This window comes from Channa argus, chromosome 11, assembly GCF_033026475.1.
Source record: "Channa argus isolate prfri chromosome 11, Channa argus male v1.0, whole genome shotgun sequence".
NCBI classification, from domain to species: Eukaryota; Metazoa; Chordata; class Actinopteri; order Anabantiformes; family Channidae; genus Channa; species Channa argus.
This window is the reverse complement of record NC_090207.1, coordinates 671-7,506: the sequence shown is the minus strand read 5'-3', so window position 1 is coordinate 7,506 and position 6,836 is coordinate 671.

Sequence of the window (6,836 nt, the reverse complement as noted above, 5' to 3'; positions counted from 1 at the left end):
ATTGCCTGGAAATCACCTGGAAAATTGTGATGTGCCATCAGTGAGAGCTTGACCTCCACAGATTCATGGTAAAACAAACTGTCTTTATTTGAAAATGTAATGCACTGACCACCATCATGTGCAGCCAGCTCAACACCATCTCTAAATAAGTCTTGTAGGTTGTAAAATGCTCAGGTTCTGAATCCATATGTTTTTGTTCTGTCGCTGTGACAGTGTCCACATTGAGTCACATTACAAAACTGTGGCTTGAACTGATGCCAGTCATGAATGAGACTCTCTTTGTATTTAAGAACATCATGTCTATGTTGTGTGAACTGTAGCAGCACAGTGTTTCCTGTTGCATGTACATATTGTAGGCTGCATTCTTTGCATGTGATTAGAAACACAAATTTTAGTGAGTGGACCTCCTCTCTGGTAAGTCCAGAAAACATTCTGATTTATTTAGGTTTGATGCTGAAAAATTCAGTGTCCTTTAGGGTTTGTAGTTGTATTAGTTCAGCCTTGACCAAACAGTCTTGTGGGCTGTTGTTTTTACAGAAGGCTGCAAAAAGCTGGCTAATTTGTGTCAGAGTGTCCGTGAAATTTTGTCCCTTGAATGTGGTTGTATCCAGGAAGTCAACTGATCTGTGGCTGGTAGTGGATAAACATATGGAAGGATTGTGGTTGTTCAGAACAATCAAAAACAACTCAAAGTCTGACTCAGAGTCATCTAGGTAAAGGTTTGTTAGGGCAGGAGTCCACATCTGGCATTTCCCACTGTGCCATGAATATGTTTGCATAGGCCGGGGCACATTTTTTTCCCATGGCCTTTGTTTGTAGGAAGTATTCTCTAACAAATTCAAAAGAGTTGAGGCCATTCTTTATCTGGGCTTCTTTTATCAGGATATGCATGGAATACAATTTTCACGGCCTGTATGCCTCCTTGGATGTCAGTCTGGATTTCTGTCAGGATTGCTGACTTTACTTCCTCCGTCAGACTTTTACTTTGCAGTCACTTCCTATTCCTGGTCTCTTCACAATTACCGGTAATCAGTTTCACCTGCTCTCCCTACTCGGCTCATATACCTCATCAGTTCCTTTACCAAGCTGCCAGATTGTCTGCATTTTCACTATGTCTTTCCAGCCTTCGTTGAGTTCATCATTTCCATCTATGGTTCGGACCTCGCTACGTTTATTGAACTCTGCCTTCCACTCTGGTTTTGTGAGTAACTGCTTCCTATTGACTCGCTGTTGCCAACCATATGAATGACTAAGGTTTATGAGTACTGGCATCCCCCCCATAAAGAATCAAAATAATCACGATCTGCTGTAACCCCATCATTATAAAGAAATGATTTACCACACTATGTCTATGCTTTTATCATGCCATGCACATGTTTTTACCAAGCCATGTGATTTATCTGCCTACTTTTTAGGGTTTTTTTTCTTATCAAGGACTTCTCCAGTAATGGCAAGTAAATGATCACTAAAGGATTCTCATGTATGTCAATGTTATGAATCAAGTTAAAGTCATAAAAGGAAACTATGGAGCCCAGAGCTAAGGGACTATTCTTGGCCTAGAGCACTTTGTGTTTTGGATATTGTGTCACTAAGGAATTTGGAGTTCTTTTCACGTCAGGGATGGGAGATTAACCACAGCTACATTCCACACACTATTATGACCTGTGTTATGGATCCAGACCACTACGTCTTACCTTTCTTCAAGGTACTCCTCCTCGCTGTTGCTAACGATCTATCTACACTGTCTGGACCATACTCCACTCTTCCCCATAAGACTCCTGCCTCTCCTCCAGATTTCGCTCATCACCCCACTCACTCCAGTAAGTCTTGTTTAATGTTTAGACTCCATATCCCACAAGTCATTACTAAGTTACTCTTCTGTGTCCTCTCGTAGACGGGAATTAAGCACCACCTAGTGAGTTGAAAGACCTGCATCTCCATCCTGCTTTGCCAACTTTATTAATTTAATAAACTTTATTTAACTGAGCTGTTGTGTCAAGTGCCTTATTGGGTTCCACCTTAAAACCAGTCCCTTACACTATTGATGTCCATGGTGAATAAAATGGCATCCTGAGGGATTTGGAGTTGTTTAATTATATCGTCCAGGTTCTCTGCTGTACAGTACGTCTCATTTTTGCAGTCAGACTTCTGGGCTGCCAGGGGGAGTCTCATATGGTTTGCTCCACTGAGCAGGGTCTTTGTGGATTTTAGGCCCTTCGCTATGACTCACCTAATGGGTCTGTTTTCTGGTGAATTTTTTTTCTTATACAATGACTCAACTATTTTCTCCCCTTTTTCTTAAGTCATTGCTGCGGCCTCCTCCTGTAATGAGGGGATAGCTCTCATGGATGAACCAAGGTATGGATAGAAAACTGCTCTTATCCTGTTCTGTCAGAGTATTTCAGTGGGTAGTGTGTCACTAGTAGGAGTAAAGTCAGGTGTTTTTGTAGCGTTTATCCAATTTTCACTTTCTTTGATATTCTAATTGGTTTCTATTAATACCGATGGTGAGGGAAAATGTGAGACACTTGTTTAAGTAGAACAAAGTAAGTTTGAAATTTTTCACCAAAACATCACATTTTTGCTCCTGTCCTTTGTGAACAGGCTTAATTTACCAACTGTGTTCCAGCACAGCCGTTACCCTGGTCCAGTTTACTTTGTCATGTTCTGTTTGGAATGTGTCCATAGGACGCTCTGGTATGAGTTATGTCTTACATTGTGTGCATTTTAGTTTAAGCAGTCTGTCATAAATTATTTCAGGAATGCAGATTTCAGCGTGTTTTTTAGCTGCCCTGAGGGCTGATTGCAGCTTTTTGATGGTGGGCCCCTTCACATTTTGACAGTGACAAAATGAGCTCCACTATGATGGAGATGGTCACTTTGTCAGCGTGACTAAAGTGTTGCTCCAGGGTACATTTGGCTATTATCCAAAGCAATTTACAAGTGAAGTACAAGCAGCACAAATCTAAGTTAATGAGAAAATATTAAAGGATGTCCTATCTGAAAAGTGTCTAAAGTTTCATGAAATGAAAATGCAGAATGGAAGTTTAAAAAAAATAAATAAATTAAATGCATAGGAAGGTGCAATAGAGTTCTGTTTTGAGCAGTGTGTTGTTTTTTTTTTGTTTTTTTTTTAAATATTGGAGTGAGGTTGCTGAGCGTGCAGAGATTGGTAGCTTGTTCCACCATCATGGGATCACTGAGCTAAAGAGTTTGGCTTGTTGTCTTCTCTGGGGTGCTGGGACCAAATGAGGTCTGAATTTCAGACTCTGAGCCTTCCAGCCCTTCTCCCTGAATTTTTATTCTGCCTGTCTATTTGTTACTTGTCATTTGGTTCAACATTAGTATTCTCCCAGCCTTTCTACAGGTCTTTCTGCCGCTCCATCAGCTTCTGTAACCTGCTTCTAAGTCGTAAGTCCCGTTTTCCACATAATCTTAGATAGCACTTCGGCAGGTTTAATCAATTTAAACTAGTTGTCCCAAAAAATTTCCACACCAGTTGAATTAGTCTCATTTGATCTGTATTATGCAGAGGGAAACAAATTTGCAGAACATACTGAAAAACAGTAAAGAATAGATTGGTGAAGACAATCAATGGGCAAAATGTGACATGATCTATGATTGCACAGAGTATCCCAGCACTGTGAGTGTGTGGAGTCTGCGGTCACTACCAGCCCTTTGTGGAGCTCTCTGTGTTCCTCTGGTTCACCTGTTGACTCTGGAACTGAAGTTCTCTTACCTTTCGGGTCTGGGAGCTGCACTGCTGCTGACTGGGAAGTATTGAGCATTAAGGAGCAGTGCCTTTTATGCTGAATTTGAGGAGAGTGCTCTGAGTGTAGGACAACTAAATCAAGTGCAGTCTGATGATTGTGTGTTTTTGTTCTGCTGTTATTTTCCAGAAAACCCTTTGATTGTTCAGTCACGGTTCATGTTAATGGAATCTGTTCTCATCTTCTTCGTGTTGTTGGCCTTATTTTTATACCTGCACTTTCACAATGCTTTTAGGGGTTAGAACAACCTGGTAGATCTCTGTATCAGCTTTGGTAATGTTGCATTTGTTTTGATGAAGAAAAATATCATGGAGTCTCCTGTCAACTCTACCTTAGCTCCTGGTTCACGTTCAGTTGGCTGCTCTTGTCTGCAGCCTCCTATGCTGCAGTTATCAGGTAAGAAATTGACCTGTTAGACCTTTCTGTCTGTGTGACATTTTCAAACCACACTGTGATGCCATTTTTTTCAAGATGCTCTCTCAGCCCTCTATAGTTCTGGGTGAGAGGGTGACGAGTTAGTCTAGCATTACTTTTGTGCCTTTTTCACTGCGGTAGGAGATCCAGTTGTAAGATCCAGTTACAAGTGCCTCCTCCTGCGCCAACACCAAGCAGGTGAGAAGCAGAAGGAGCAGGAGGCCAATCTTCATTCTTTAAATCACATCGATGTGGACGGGAAAATTTCCGGGGTGCTTAATCGCACATCTGACATGTTATCATCAAAACAGTATTTAAACAGTAACCACTATTGGAGGTGTTAGTCCTGGAGTCACTGCGAGGGTTAGGGTTAGGGCATTAGGGTTAGGTGAAATTAATTTATCTCGATGACTCTCCCCGCTTCGTCCGTCGACTGGGCAGTTTGGAATAGAGAGTCAAAGGCATGGCACGGGCCGACGCTTGTCACTCTGGTTCCCTGATACTGTTTGCTCCTGGATCTTTATGTAAACCATTGATTTGTGACTTTATATTATATATTAGTTTTTAGGTGGGTTTTAATTAAGGTTTTTGTATTTTCAGGAGATGGTTTAGGGTTTAGTTTTTTCTGATTATGGGTCATTTGTCACCGTGGTTATATGGTATGGGTTGGAGAGCAGTCATCAGTGTTTTTGTGGGCAGATTGTTTTATTATTATTATTATTGTTTTTGTTATTATAATTTTTGTTATTCTCAAGTCAAGTCAAGTGGCTTTTATTGTCATTTCTACTATACACAGTGGTACACAGTACACAGTAGAAACGAGATAACGTTCCTCCAAGAACCAAGGTACTACAAACAACACAAGCTATAGTAAAGTGCATCGAGTGCAAACAGTGCAGACGAAAAACAGTACAGACAGTGAAGACAGACAACACAAGTAACACAGGACAGGACACAAAACCCAAGACAGTGCCGACCAGTAATCCTACTGTATACTATTTTACAGTACAGTACAGTCAAGTGTGCTAAGGGTGTAAAAAAAGAGCAGCATGTAAACAGTGTAGTGCATTTAAATGTCCAGCATGTAAACAGTGCAATTGCATTGGAATGTGCAAAAAACAGCAGGTAAACAGTGTAGTGCAGTAAATTTAGAATGATAAAAGTAAATAAATAATAAATAAGTGGTGGTGGAATGAGATGAGTAGTTAGTGATGAGAATGTGCTGAGTTCGGTTTGTAGTGTATTTAAGTTCCATTTCAGTTCTGTGTGTTGAGGAGCCTGATGGCTTGCGGGAAAAAACTGTTGCATAGTCTGGTTGTGGTGGCCCGAATGCTTCGGAACCTCTTTCCTGATGGCAGGAGTGTGTGTGGGGTCGTCCACAATGCTGTTGGCTTTGCGGATGCATTGTGTTGTGTAAATGTGCATAATAGAGGGCAGAGAGACTCCTCTTTAGAACATGGTCAGGATGGGGGGAGGGAGATGGGCTTTCCTCAGACTTCTCAGGAAGTAGAGACGCTGCTGGGCTTTCTTGGTGATGGAGCTGGTGTTGACTGACCGGGTGAGGTTGTCCGCCAGATGAACACCAAGGAATTTGGTGCTCTTGACCATCTCCACTGAGGATCCATCGATGATCAATGGACAATGGTCGCTCTGTGCTCTACTGAAGTCCACAACCATCTCTGTAGTTTTGTCAAGGTTCAGAGACACGTTGTTTGCTCCACACCAGGCTGTTAACCGTTGCACCTCCTCTCTGTAGGCTGACTCGTCGTTCTTGCTGTTTAGACCCACCACGGTCGTGTCATTGGCAAACTTGACTATGTGGTTTGAGCTGTGCATTGCTACACAGTCGTGCGTCAGCAGAGTGAACAGCAGAGGGCTGAGCACACAGCCCTGATGGGCTCCAGTGCTCAGTGTGGTGGTGCTGGAGATGTTGTTCCCGATCCGGACTGACTGGGGTCTCTCAGTCAGGAAGTCCAGAATCCAGTTGCAGAGGGAGGTTTTTAGGCCCAGTATGCTCAATGTCTCGATCAGGTGCTGAGGGATGATTGTGTTGAATGCTGAGCTGAAGTCAATGAACAGCATTCGTACGTATGAGTCCTGATTGTCCAGGTGGGTGAGGGCCAGATGGAGGGTCGTGGAGATGTCATCGTCCGTGGAACAATTTGGACGATACGCAAACTGCGTGGGGAGTTGGGTCTTAATGTGCCTCATGACGAGCCTCTCTAAGCACTTCATCACAATGGGTGTGAGCGCGACGGGACGATAGTCATTGAGGCAGGAGACAGTAGACTTCTTAGGCACAGGCACAATGGTCGTTGCCTTGAGGCACGTAGGAACAATGTTGCTGCTCAGGGAGATGTTGAAGATGTCTGTGAAGACATCCGCTAGCTGTTCTGCGCACTCCCTGAGCACTCTGCCAGGAATGTTGTCTGGTCCAGCAGACTTCCGTGGGTTAACTCTGCATAGAGTTTTCCTCACTTCAGCTGTGGTTAGACAGAGCACCTGGTCACTGGGAGGAGGAGTGGACTTCCTCGCATTCACGTTGTTCTGTGCCTCAAACCGGGCGTAGAAGTGGTTCAGCGCATCTGGGAGGGAGGGGTTGCGGTCACAAGCAGGTGAAGTTGTCTTGTAGTTTGTGATCGCCTGGATGCC